At 44.2% G+C, this 14,151-nt stretch overlaps 1 protein-coding gene across 4 annotated transcripts in view; it reads right to left on the bottom strand.

Annotated features, from left to right (window-relative positions):
• LOC136864755 (retinol dehydrogenase 11) overlaps positions 1-14,151 on the bottom strand; it is a 391,683-nt gene that overhangs the window by 274,845 nt on the left and 102,687 nt on the right. Inside the window, exon 1 of one of the 4 annotated variants that reach the window (XM_068226404.1) lies at positions 13,296-13,381. The exons of 2 other annotated variants lie outside the window; for them this stretch is intronic. The gene's annotated coding sequence lies outside the window, so the exon portion shown is untranslated. Of the gene's footprint in view, positions 1-6,723; positions 6,777-13,295; positions 13,382-14,151 lie in introns of those variants that run through there. One more of the 4 variants, XM_067142113.2, reaches the window with a different exon arrangement.

Below are 14,151 nucleotides of genomic sequence, written 5' to 3'. Positions count from 1 at the left end.
CCACACTCGTCTGCGGTGACTATCACTGACAGAACAGAAGCGTGACTCATCGGAGAACACGACGTTCCGCCATTCCCTCATCCAAGTCGCTCTAGCCCGGCACCATGCCAGGCGTGCACGTCTATGCTGTGGAGTCAATGGTAGTCTTCTGAGCGGACGCCGGGAGTGCAGGCCTCCTTCAACCAATCGACGGGAAATTGTTCTGGTCGATATTGGAACAGCCAGGGTGTCTTGCACATGCTGAAGAATGGCGGTTGACGTGGCGTGCGGAGCTGCCACCGCTTGGCGGCGGATGCGCCGATCCTCGCGTGCTGACGTCACTCGGGCTGCGCCTGGACCCCTCGCACGTGCCACATTTCCCTGCGCCAACCATCTTCGCCACAGGCGCTGCACCGTGGACACATCCCTATGGGTAACGGCTGCAATTTGACGAAGCGACCAACCTGCCCTTCTCAGCCCGATCACCATACCCCTCGTAAAGTCGTCTGTCTGCTGGAAATGCCTCCGTTGACGGCGGCCTGGCATTCTTAGCTATACACGTGTCCTGTGGCACACGACAACACGTTCTACAATGACTGTCGGCTGAGAAATCACGGTACGAAGTGGGCCATTCGCCAACGCGGTGTCCCATTTATCGTTCGCTACGTGCGCAGCACAGCGGCGCATTTCACATCATGAGCATACCTCAGTGACGTCAGTCTACCCTGCAATTGGCATAAAGTTCTGACCACTCCTTCTTGGTGTTGCATTTGCTCTGTCAGTCAGTGTACATTCATACCATTGTCTGCTGTCCACCTCACAACACTGTCTGGGTCCCCCTGCAGTCGCTCACAATCCTGCAACTCATTTACTAAGTACAAAACCATCGCAAACAGTGATTGCAGTTCTTTACTGATATCATTTATACATATAGAAAATAAAACATGAAGATCCAATAATACTGTTCTGCGGGACCTCCTCTTAATCATTACAAGATCAGATAATAGGGTACTTCACCTACTCTAATTCTCTGAGTTCCGTTTTCTATATATTTAGCCACCCATACAACCACTCTTTCGTCTAGTCCACAACAACCCTCATTGTAGTCAGCAATCACCCAATTACTTCTTCTTCTTAATCTGTTTACCCTCCAGGGTTGGTTTTTCCCTCGGACTCAGCGAGGGATCCCACCTCTACCGCCTCAATGGCAGTGTCCTGGGGCGTGAGACATTGGTTCGGGGATACAACTGGGGAGAATGACCAGTACCTCGCCCAGGCGGCCTCACCTGCTGTGCTGAACTGGGGCCTTGGTGGGGTATGGGAAGATTGGAAGGGATAGACAAAGAAGAGGGAAGGAAGCGGACGTGGCCTTAAGTTAGGTACCATCCCGGCATTTGCCTGGAGGAGAAGTGGGAAACCACGGAAAACCACTTCCGGGATGGCTGAGGTGGGAATCGAACCCACCTCTACTCAGTTGACTTCCCAAGGCTGAGTGGACCCCGTTCCAGCCCTCGTACCACTTTTGAAATTTCGTGGCAGAGCCGGGAATCGAACCCGGGCCTCCAAGGGTGGCAGCTAATCACACTACCCACTACACCACTTCCCGAGGTCAACTGACTAGAGGTGGGTTCGATTCTCACCTCAGTCATCCTGGAAGTGGTTTTCCGTGGTTTCCTACTTCTCCTCCAGGCAAATGCCGGGATGAAACCTAACTTAAGGCCACGGCCGCTTCCTTCCCTATTCCTTGTCTATCCCTTCCCATCCACCCGCAAAACCCCTGTTCAGCATAGCAGGTGAGGCCGCTTGGGCGAGGTACTGGTCATCCTCCCCAGTTGTACCCCCGACCCAGAGTCCTTGAGGCGGTAGAGGTGGGATCCCTCGCTGAGTCCGAGGGAAAAACGACCCTGGAGGGTAAACAGATTAAGAAGGAAAAGTAAAATTTTTTATATGTTCACATTTGTTTAATTGAATTGTATTGAAATGTAAAAGTACGGTATAACAAATGCATTTTGTGATATCCATAGTCTATGGCAGTTTGGTCTGTCAAGGATCTAAAGCCAAATAAACTTTTAAAAAATAAATGGCCACATACATGACAAGGTTATCCTTCTTCAAGGTAATGCCCTAAAGGAATTCTTGGAGGCATTTGAATGGGATGTCTTACCCCACCAGTCCATTTTTCGGACTTTCTCCGTCAGATTACCATTGTTTCGGTCGCCACTACAAGGCCTTTCTGAGCGGTTATCTGAAAACGGTTTGAGAAATGGATCACTTCAAAACAACCTGCATTCATTTACCACGGATTCTATTTGTTACCCGAACAGCGGGAAAAGGTTGTAACTTCCAGAGGTCACTACATTGAATAACTTTATTTTGCAATAAACATGAATTTGCGTGGTGAACTAACTGCGACAATTAATCCAAGCACCTTTTCTTCTTTCTTTTGTTTTGTTAAGACAACTTACTTAATGTGCTCGTTCTTCGAACTCATAATTTGACAACACCCGAAATTTCGTAAGCCGCGCTCAGCCAAGGCCAACTACGTCTACTGGAGCCTTGGCTGAGCAAGGCCCCCCGGGCCTCAGACAACGCCGGAATTATAAACACACAAAGTATACGTTTAAGTTTGTCCTTTGTCCCACACAGAAACAAGCCACACCAAAATTTAGCTTATTTCATTCTTCGTTCCATTATGTGGAGTAGATATTTTTGTCGTACCCAGTTAAAATTTGAACGCAGGTTGAACAAAAAAAAGTACTGGTGTTTTTTCATTAATTAAACGTAGAATAAAATAAGCTAAATTTTGGTGTAGCGTGTTTCTATGTGAGACAGAGGATAACCGTTTTATTAACATATTAACTCGGGAGTCTATACTTTTTTTTTCCACGGCAGTAACTACAATTTTAGCGGACTAAGAAGTAAATACCAAGAAAAACATTATATTTTGTAAAAAGTGAAGAGTACGAGTAAAAAATACTAAGAATGGAATCGTTACAAGTAATTCGATCACTTTTACTCAGTTACTTCCCAACTGTGTTTTCAGTGTTTGTCAGTAAATAGTCTTACATGGCAATGAAATTACAAGAAAAAGTATGCTCTGAACAAATTACCCAGGAAGAGAATGGCATGTCCGCCTCTGTGGTGCAGTCGTTAGCGTGATTAGCTGCCATCCCCAGAGGCCTGGGTTCGATTCCCAGCTCTGCCACGAAATTTGAAAAGCGGTACGAGGGCTGGAACGGGATCCACTCAGCCTCAGGAGATCAACTGAGTAGAGGGGGGTTCGATTCGCGCCTCGGCCATCCTCGAAGTCGTTGTTCGTGGTTTCCCACTTCTCCTCGAGGGAAATGCTGGGATGGTACCTAGCTTGAGGCCACGGCATCTTCCTTCCCTCTTGCTTGTCTATCTTTTCCAATATTTCCATCCCCCACAAGGCCCCTGTTCAGCATTGCAGGTGAGGCCACCTGGGCGAGGTACTGGTTCTCCTCAGTTGTAATCCCCGACCCAAAGTCTCACGCTCCAGGACACTGCCCTTGAGGCGGTAGAGGTAGGACCCCTCCCTGAGTCAGAGGGAAAACAAACCCTGGAGGGTAAACAGATTAAGAAAGAAAGATAACGGCTGAGTAGACGGATAAATTAAGATAAAGTGTATCCGTGGGTTTGTAGTAATAAAAATCTTGTGTTTGGCTCAAAAATATGTATATTCTTCTTCTTCTCCTTCTCCAGCCAACGTTTACCCCACACTTATGGGGTCACGTGTGCGAACTATGGCGAACATATGGATCCGGCACTGTTTCACGACTGGATGCCCTTCCTGTCGTCAACCCTATGTGGAGGGATGTAATCACGATTGCGTGTTTCTCTGGTGATTGGTAGTGTGGTTTATTGTCTGACTATTAAGAGGACACTGTTGAGATGAACACAAATACACAGTCCTCGAGTCAGGAGAATTAATCAGACGAGATTAAAATCCCCGACCCAGGCGGGAATCGAACCCGGAACCCTCTGAACTGAAGGCCTCAGCGCCAAGGAGTCGGACTCATCTATTATGTATTTTCTGACTGAGTGAAATGATTATGTTTTTTTGAAATGTATGCAGCCATTTGTAAAGATATACTATGCTGTAGCTTCTTTTGCTACATTACATCACTTTTATATATCTATTGTTATTGAACATCGCTTCTCTAACTGAAGTAGGCCTAGCAACCTCCGATAACATCATCACAATATGCGTCTCAATAATCAGCATAGCATCGTCACAATATCTGTCTCCGTAATCACGATAATATTGTCACAATATGTGTCTCAATGATCAGGAAAACATCCTCACACAATGTGCCTCTAATATTAATGTCATCGGCTTTACGTCCCTCTAACTAATTTTACGGTTTTCGGAGACGATGATGTGCCAGAATTTAGTCCCGCAAGGTTTCTTTTACGTGCTAGTAAATCTACCGACACGAGCCTGATGTTTTTGAGCACCTTCAAATACCACCGGACCGAGCCAGGATCGAACCTGCCAAGTTGGGGTCAAAAGGCCAGCTCCTCAACCGTCTGAGCCACTCAGCCCGGCATTATTATTTATTATTCTTTCTTTCTTGCTTAATCCGTTTACCCTCCAGGGTAGGTATTTCCCTCGGAGTCAGCGAGGGATCCCACCTCTACCGCGTCAAGGGCGGTGTCCCGGAGCGTGAGACTTTGGGTCGAAGAGGACGAGTACCTCGCCCAGACGGCCTCACCTTCCATGCTGAACAGGCGCCTTGTTCGGGGGAATGGGTAGATTGGAAGGGATAGAAAAGGAAGAAGGAATGATACATCCGTGGCCTTAAACTAGGTACCATCCGGGCATTTGCCTGGAGAAGAAGTAGGAAACTACGGAAAACCACTTCGAAGATGACTGAGGTGGGAATCGAACCCACCTCTACTCAGTTGACCTCCCGAGGCTGACTGGACCCCGTTCCAGCCCTCGTACCACTTTTCAAATTTCGTTTCAGAGCCGGGAATCGAACCCGGGCCTCCGGGGGTGGCAGCTAATCACGCTAACCACCACACAACAGATGCGGACCATTATTATTATTATTATTATTATTATTATTATTATTATTATTATTATTATTATTAGTATTATTATTATTGCACAAGGCCTTAGTAGCTGCAGTGCCCGAAGACATGTTCAGCTGGTCAGTTCCTGTAGCTGCTTTCCCCAGTACACCCGAAGGGGTTGAGCTACATGTACTGCTGAGTGAGAGTGTAGTTGAAATTGTACGGGTTAGGAATGCAAAGTAACTGGGCGTGGCCTTGAGAGAGGTAGCATCTCTGCACTTGTCAGGAAATGAAATGGGCCGACGGGAGATACGAACCCAACTGTCTCGCGAGTACAGAGCAAGCAACCGTAACTTGCTGTGCCGCAATGCACTGCGGTTGTATTGCGCTGTGGGCTCTGAACGGCTGTGCTTTCGCATATTCAACACCTGGGAGATGTTTTCAGTATAAATAGTTCACTTACAGACTATTATCATGGTGATATGTTTTTACGCAGCATTATAATAATCCTTCTGTCACCGAAAACATTCGTCGTGTTAGTGTGACGTTAAATATAAAGATAAATGTAAAGATATTAAGAAATAATGATTATGTTGTCTGCAATAGGTATCGATTTGAGAGATGTCATGGTGTTCGAATTTTTGTCCTGCTGAAATTTTTTAACGTGCCAGAAGCCAAAGTCACGGAGCTATCGTATTTAAACACCCTTAAATGCCACTGATTTCAGCCAGGATCGAACCCGGTTTTTTTTTAGGAACGGAAGGCCAAGGATTACCTGACTATACGACTGAGACCTAGTATACCGCCGGGTCGAATGGCTCAGTCGGCTGAGGCGCTGACCGTCTGACAGCAATTTGGCAGGCTCGATCCTGGTTCGGTCCGGTGGTATTTGAATGTCCTCAGCCTCGTGTCAGTAGATTTACTGGCACGTAAAATACTCCTGCGGGACAAAATTCCGGCATCTCGGTGTCTCCGAGATCCGTTAGATGTAGTTAATGGAACGTAAAACCATTATTATTATTATTATTATTATTATTATTATTATTATTATTATTACCTAGTATACCGTTACTTTACTCCGAAAAGCCAAGTCACTTTGTGCGGCTCCTTTGTACGGAATCCGGGTAACAGGGAGTTCACGATAACATCTTCACAAAAAGTGTGCCTTAATAATCACGATAATATCCTCACTTGATGTGTCTCAATGATCACGATAATATCCTCACAAAGTGTGTCTTAATAATCTCGATAATATCACACAATATATTCAATGATTATGATAAAATCTTCACAAAGTGCGTCTTAGAAATCACGATAATATCCTCACGAGGTGTGTCTCAATGATCACAATAACATCGTCACAAAATATATGTCAATAATAATATCCTCACAAAATATATCTCAATCATCATGATAGTACCGTCACAAAATGTGTCTCAGTTATCATTCGTCACAAAATGTGTCTTAATGATCACAATAATATCGTCGTAGAATGTGTCTCAATTATCACGATAATATCGTCACCAAATACGTCTCAATGATAAGGATAATTTCCTCACAATATGTGTCTCCGTTATCACACCATCGTCACAGAGTAGCGTGCAAGGGGCTCTACTTTCTAATTCCATGTGAATGTCACTGAAGATTGTCCTCTTTGACTAGAACACTTTCTCTCTGTGTGCAGGAAAAGGTGGATGCACTTACCTGTTCACTGTGGTGTTGTGTCGGATACTATATAACGAATACTGAAGGTTGGCGGTCTTTCGCAACACCGCAAGGGTACGTCTCAGCGAATAGAAGTGCAAGGACACCACAGTGTCTTCGGTCCGCTCTCTGTTAACCGGAAAGGGCATTAATGGAACACGAAAATGACGACGGAAATTCAGGACGGAGATAGTGCGAATGGAAATAAAAGGATGTTATATGTAAGCGTTAAAACAGATCAGGAAAGTGCTGGTCATCTGTTGTTGTTGTTGTTGTTGTTGTTGTTGTTGTTGTTGCTACTGCCGCTTCACGTAAAGGGCGTGGAACAGCCCCGAGTATCATCTGTTGATAACCTGTGTAGATGTGGTGTTTGTACTTATATACATACTAGCCGTCAGCCGCATCTTCGCTCGTGTGGATTTCGTAATTTGATAAAAGTAATCGTTCCCCGGTACTGCACTAAGGTATTATCTGAAAAAACCTAACGTATAAAAACTCACCGAAAAATTTTCATTTACCCCAGAACCACTTTGTAAACCACGTATGTGGTACTGACTTTTGGGGATAAAATGACCAGGCTACTGGCAGAGCTAACTCTGAAACATGCGACATAGAACTTCTTCTTCTTTCTTATTTTGCTAGAGACGATGACCTTCGATGTTAGGCCCCTTAAAACAACAAGCATCATCATCTTCTTTTGCTACCGCTTTTTCCCACACATGTGGGGTTGTTGTTGCAAACTGGGTAACACATATGTGGATTTGGCCCTGTTTAATGGTCAGATGCCCTTCCTGACGCCCACCCTATATGGAGGGATGTAATCACTATTGCGTGTTTCTGTGGTGGTTGGTAGTGTGGTATATTGTCTGAATATGAAGAGGAGAGTGTGGGGATGGACACAAACACCCAGTCCCCGAGCCAGAAGAATTAAACAGAAGCGATTAAAATCCCCGACCCGGCCGGGAATCGAACCCGGGACCCTCTGAACCTAAGACCAGTACGATGACCATTCAGCCAACCAGATGCGACATAGAACTGTACGTGTGAAGAACAGTCCTCTCTCAAGTCGAAAACAAAAGGCTAAATGTTTTTGAGATATACATATCCTCATAAACAGAAATCGGCTCCTTCATTTATTATTATTATTATTATTATTATTATCATCATTATCATCATCTGTCTACCCTCCAGGTTCGGCTTTTCCCTCGGACTCAGCGAGGGATCCACACCTCTACCGCCTCAAGGGCAGTGTCCTGGAGCTTCAGACTCTTGGTCGGGGGATACAACTGGGGAGAATGACCAGTACCTCGCCCAGGCGGCCTCACCTGCTAAGCTGAACAGGGGCCTTGTGTAGGGATGGGAAGATTGGAAGGGATAGGCAAGGAGGAGGGAAGGAAGCGGCCGTGACCTTAAGTTAGGTACCATCCCGGCATTCACCTGGAGGAGAAGTGGGAAACCGCGGTAAACCACTTCCAGGATGGCTGAGGTGGGAATCGAACCCACCTCTACTCAGTTGACCTCACGAGGCTGAGTGGACCCCGTTCCAGCCCTCGTACCACTTTTCAAATGTCGTGGCAGAGCCGGGAATCGAAACCGGACCTCCGGGGGTGGCAGCTAATCACGCTAACCACTACACCACAGAGGCGGCATTATTATTATTATTATTATTATTATTATTATTATTATTATTATTATTATTATTATTATTATTATTATTATTATTATTGTCTTTTATATACGGCGGGACTCAGGCTATGAAGCCTGCTAATCTGTCCGACCATACATACACCTACATGAAGAGTTAAATACACACTAAATCAGTTATCTACAATTTAATATCTTAAGGTATCACTTAAATGTTTTAATTAACCTAATATCTTGGCTATGATCTAATCCTACATATGTTATGAATAATTATTATTTATTAACCAGGTTTGACAGAGTTTCTTAAAGCGGACGTGGTTTGACACGCTCCTAATTTCAGCAGGTAGGGAATTCCAAATCGACTGGCGGCGACTACAAATGATCTACTGTAGCCAGTTGAGGGGTGAAAGGGAATGCTTATTGTTTAGTACTGCGGTGGATGATGATCTGGTAGGAATACTAAAAGGTGATGCTAGGTAATGGAATTGTGTGGCAAGGTATTCAGGAGTGTTGAGGTTCAGTATACGATGTAACAGAGAAACAGTGTGTAAATTTCGTCGCTCTCTTAAGCGAAGCCATGAAAGTCTATCAAATTCGGGAAAAATATGGTTGAACCTTGGTATATCTGAAATAAATCGAATACATGCGTTATGTGCCTTTTGGTGATTGATGGAAAGCGAGGCGTTCAGGTTACTGTATAGCCTACTACATCACAGTAGTCGAATATTGGCATTACCATACTTTGAATAGGCAGTTTTCTTACATTATGGGGGAATAAATCTCTGAGTTTCTTAAGGGAATGTAAGGAATAAAACACTTGCTAACATATACCTATTACATGATCGTTCCAACTAAGGTTTTTGTCCATTATCATCCCTAAGTTTTTAACTGTGTCTTTGAATTATAACTGAGTGCCTCTTAATGTTACTGGATGAGTTTCAACTTCTGTGAGGCGTGCGTGGGTTTTTTGAGTGGCTAAAAGAATACACTGCGATTTTTGGACATCGATTTTTAGTGCATAATCATCGGTCCACTTATATATTTTTTCTAGGTCGTCCTTCATATTAGTTATTGCAGTCGGTAAGTCACGAGGGTGTGCATGTGTATATATTTGTAAGTCATCTGCGTACACATTATATTAACAATGTTTAATTACTTGTGTTAGTCCTGAAATGAAGATCGACAATAGGAGTGGTACTAGCACTGACCCCTGTTGTATTTCAGTCTCTATAGATTGCCACGTAGAGAAATTTTCACCTTCTGATACACACTGCCGGCGATCAGAGAGATAGGAATACATCCAGGATAGTGTGCTTTGTGATAAGTTAAGAGCACGCATGGGCGCCCGCAGGATCTTTTCCAGGGGGGGGGGGCACATTAACAATTTTCTTGAATATAAAAGCCAATATAACGTCAGCAACATTAAATTGTTTACAGAAACTTCCAGTTATAACATATGCTAGATGACTGTCAGTAATTTCAGTTTATGAAATAATCTGGTGTGATATTAAACAATTGAACATCAACATCTTTAGAATTCCAGGGGGGGCAAGTGCCCCCCCTTGCCCCCCCTTGCGGGCGCCCATGGGCCACGTAATCTTGCCATCAGTATGTCCGTGTCAACGCAATCGAAGGCCTTACTAAGGTCTAGAAGAGTTAAAACAGTAACTTCTTCCTTATCCATAACTACTCCTATGTCATTTGTAACTTTAAGTAGTGCAGTAGTTGTGCTATGATTGCTTCTAAAACCAGCCTAATATTTGTCAAAAAGTAAATTGCTATTTAAATATGAGGTTATTATTGTCTGTGAACTACTTTCTCCAAAATTTTGGACAGAAATGGTAAAATGCAAATGGATTGAAAGTCTTTGGGTTCCACGGGATTGTTGTTCTTTGGGAGTGGGCGAACAATTGCACATTTTCTAAGGGAAGGGAATATGCCGGTTATCAGTGAGGTATTAATGATGTGGGTTAGAGTTGGTAGGATTAAGTCTAGAGTTTTTAACAGTAACCGTGGAACAATCTTGTCACATCTTTTCGCAGTTGTCTTTATTGATCGTGCAATTTGTCTCACTTCTGCGGGAGTTACGAGTGAAAAATATAACTGGTCTCCTCCATTGTTAGTATTGTCATTGTGTAGAATTTTGTTAATTGTCTGTTCTTTTGTTGTCTCGTCAATGTTAACGGGTCTTGTAGTAAAGTATTGGTTTAAATCACCCAGTGGTAGTTTAATGTCAGCAGTATGTATATTTTTTCCACCTATGCCCACTTTCTTAAAAGTTTTCCTGATTGTTGTCGTGTTCCGCGTTAGCAAAATGTTCTGTGAGTGTTTTATTTTAGCATTCCTTACGGCATGTGTGGTCCTGTTGCGAAGGATCTTGTACAGATCAAAATCGTTCGGTACTTGGCTAGTTTTAGATTTTCTGAAAGCTTTGTCTCTCTCTGTCATTAAGTCTCGTATTTTCTGAGTCATCCATGGAGCCGCAGGACGTGTTACTCGGGCAGTGCGTTTTGGCGTGTGTTTATTCAGAAGAGTTAGCAGTTGTTTGTTTAGGAACTCCACTTTATCATCTATGCTATCTAAAATATGGACATTATGCCAAGTTATGCTTGCAGCGTCTTCTAATAGGGCTTCGTCATTTATATTTTTTAGGTCTCGGAATGTAATTAATTTAGGCCTGTACTTGGGGCATTTAAGTGAATAAGGTAAATAAATTAAGTCGTGATTGGGTAGTCCGCGAGCAGATATCTGACCGTGGGTTAGTACCCTGTCAGGGTTATTCGTCACAATCTAGTCCAGTAATGTATGTGACGTGGCAAAATCGTCGTGTTCTTTCTTTCTTTCTTAATCTGTTTATTGTCCAGGGTTGGCTTTTCCCTCGGACTTAGCGAGGGATCCCACCTCTACCGCCTCAAGGGCAGTGTCCTGGAGCTTCAGACATTGGATCGGGGGATACAACTGGGGAGAATGATCAGTACCTCGCCCAGGCGGCCTCACCTGCTATACTGAACAGGGGCCTTGGTGGGGGATGGGAAGATTGGAAGGGATAGACAAGGAAGAGGGAAGGAAGCGGCCGTGGCCTTAAGTTAGGTACCATCCCGGCATTTGCCTGGAGGAGAAGTGGGAAACCACGGAAAACCACTTCCAGGATGGCTGAGGTGGGAATCGAACCCACCTCTACTCAGTTGACCTCCCGAGGCTGAGTGGACCCCGTTCCAGCCCTCGTACCACTTTTCAAATTTCGTGGCAGAGCCGGGAATCGAACCCGGGCCTCCGGGGGTGGCAGCTAATCACACTAACCACTACACCACGGAGGCGGTAAAATCGTCGTGTTACAAGATGTAAATATATTGATTAGTTGCTTAGTCATTTTGTCGTTAAGAATGTCAGTATTGAGGTCAAACCAAACCAAACCCCATGGCACTACAGCCCTTGAAGTGCCTTGGCCTACCAAGCGACCGCTGCTCAGCCCGAAGGCCTGCAGATTACTAGGTGTCGTGTGGTCAGCACAACGAATCCTCTCGGCCGTTATTCTTGGCTTTCTAGACCGGAGACCCTGTCTCACCGTCAGATAGCTCCTCAATTCTAATCACGTAGGCTGAGTGAACCTCGAACCAGCCCTCAGGTCCAGGTAAAAATCCCTGACCTGGCCGGGAATCGAACCCGGGGCCTCGGGGTAATAGGCAGGCACGCTACCCCTACAGCACGGGGCCGGCCGGTATTGAGGTCACCTAGTAATAAAATATGCTCATACCCGGGTAAGAGGTCTAGTAGGATGTATTCAAGGTCGGTGATGTATCCAATCTTTGGTGGGCGATACACTACACTCAGTAAGCACTTTTCACCTAGAGCCTCAATTTCTATGAACATGAACTCAGGCCTTGCGCAGTATTCACAATATTTTTGTAGATTACTATAATATATTTGTGCGATCATTTCGGATCAAAGTATAATTTTCGAGGTGGACGAGAGAATCCCCGTTCATCACGATGTGAGGGTTGACATTAGCAATTATGTTACGGAGTTCGTGGAAGAAGTGAGTAATTAGACTTTGGACGTTAGCATGTACTACCTGTAAGGAATTTGGGAAGTTGTTAAAAGCACTTGTAAGAGGATTAGTATTAGGGGGCTGGACAGTGCCGGATTAAGGTGTTTGGGGGCCCTGGGCTATTTAAAAATCTGGGTCCCCTTCTTCATAACATCACGTAAGACTAGCATACTGAAGTCGTTATAGAACTACTTGCACTAGTAAGTAAACTCGTGTCCTCATCCAGAGGTAGTGCAGCTCTTTTCAGGCACACCCCCAATGGAGGTGAGCTGCATGTAACATTTCAATCACATACCAGCCCTCCTGCCATTCTTAAATTTCTAGCAGTACCGGGAATCGAACCCGGGCCCCCGAGGACGGCAGCTAATCACACTAACCGTTACGCTACAGAGGCGGACACTACTTGCACTTAAATGGATGAATAGGGAAGTGTTGAAATAAACTATAATTTTTCTCTATTTTTCAAGTTAATATTTCATAATGCCAAAACATATTTTACTTTTGTCTCATCATCACTATCAAATCGAAATACAAAACAGAACTTACTACGATCTCATTCCCATTATCTTATTGGCATTACATGAATTTAAAATCTAAAATTTAAAACTTAATCAACATTGGCAAACTCATTCCTGCCTGCAGTAAAGTATCGATTATCCGAATGTCGATCAATAGAAATATCGGTTAACAGAAAGTGTCCCAGTGAGCAAATTCAAATATCTGCGTTATGTATATTCGCAAGTGCTGTGACAAGGTAACGTTTTCTCCTTCCCACGTCAGCAGCCTCGCATCCAAAAATAGAGAAATATCGTTAAAATATATTATAATTTTAATCTAGGTCCATTTCAGCCAATTGTAACTCTTTTCATCCAAAGCTTACCTATTTTTTACTCCGACGTAGTTAACAAGACTGCCGTTGGCGTCAGTGGCGCATGAATCTTCGCTTGTGGCAGGTATTGAAATGAAATGAATGATTGTACAGTTCGCAATGACGTCTAAAGGAACACTGGTCGTTTTCTGTTTTTCCGATACATTTAAAATAGACTAGTGCTTCCCCTGCCCACTCCCGCTCACTTCCTAGACCTCTTCACCTTCCCCCTCTGCCCGTACTCGCAAGCAGACAGATTTAAATTTTCGTCAACAATAACCTTTACAATAATTACAGTGCGTAAGTAGCGAGGATTCGTATCTCCGGACGGTAATTGATTCTAGCAATGACTAAATACTAACGCGGACAGCTGATGGGAAGGAAGAGCAGCTGTTCGATATTTTGCGAGCGTAAATATTCATACACATGCACGGAGGTGGAGCAGCAGGCCTTTTTATACAATTTTAGGTTCGGCCAAGGGCCGGGGCCCCTTGGCACGCGGGGCCCGGGGCTGCAGCCCCTTTAGCCCCCCTTTAATCCGGCCCTGGGGCTGAGTAGGTATGGAAGTGGAGATTCCGCTCAGCTGATCACCAGTAACCTTGCCGAAAATAGAAGCGTGGGCAGCACTCTCACTTTGAGTTGCCAACCTGTACGCTATCTTTCCTAGTTATTATATGTAAATCAATTGAAGATATAATCTAAAAGTAATAGTTGGAATAGTAATTATAGTAATATTCTAAAGTCTAATGTCTAAGTTAGTTAAAACTGTAAAATGTGTAGTATAATGCCATGTTAGTTTCGGTCTGTCAGTTTATTTAATCCTGTCCAATTCCGCTCGGCTTGACACACGATATTTCACACCATTGTG

This window comes from Anabrus simplex, chromosome 2 (genome assembly GCF_040414725.1).
Source record: "Anabrus simplex isolate iqAnaSimp1 chromosome 2, ASM4041472v1, whole genome shotgun sequence".
NCBI classification, from domain to species: Eukaryota; Metazoa; Arthropoda; class Insecta; order Orthoptera; family Tettigoniidae; genus Anabrus; species Anabrus simplex.
Note: the sequence above shows the minus strand (reverse complement) of the source record. Positions and strands in the feature narration are given on the sequence as shown.